Raw genomic sequence first — 220 nt, forward strand, 5'->3', positions numbered from 1 at the left:
TTGTCAATAGTGTAGCGATGTATGACGCGCAGCCCACACAGAAGTCACTTTCAATCCAAGCAGCTTTCTGTTGGTTAGTGTGGTGAATTCCCATGAACACATTTAACATGAGCGAAATCTGCATGCATAATCAAGATGCAATCTTTCACCCTCATGCAAAACTCCCAAAAATGTAGATTCCTATTGAAATTTCACAGAGCAATGACAAATGTGACCACAC

Source organism: Sinocyclocheilus grahami, unplaced genomic scaffold, assembly GCF_001515645.1.
Source record: "Sinocyclocheilus grahami isolate Dianchi unplaced genomic scaffold, SAMN03320097.WGS_v1.1 scaffold3249.1, whole genome shotgun sequence".
Taxonomy (NCBI): Eukaryota; Metazoa; Chordata; class Actinopteri; order Cypriniformes; family Cyprinidae; genus Sinocyclocheilus; species Sinocyclocheilus grahami.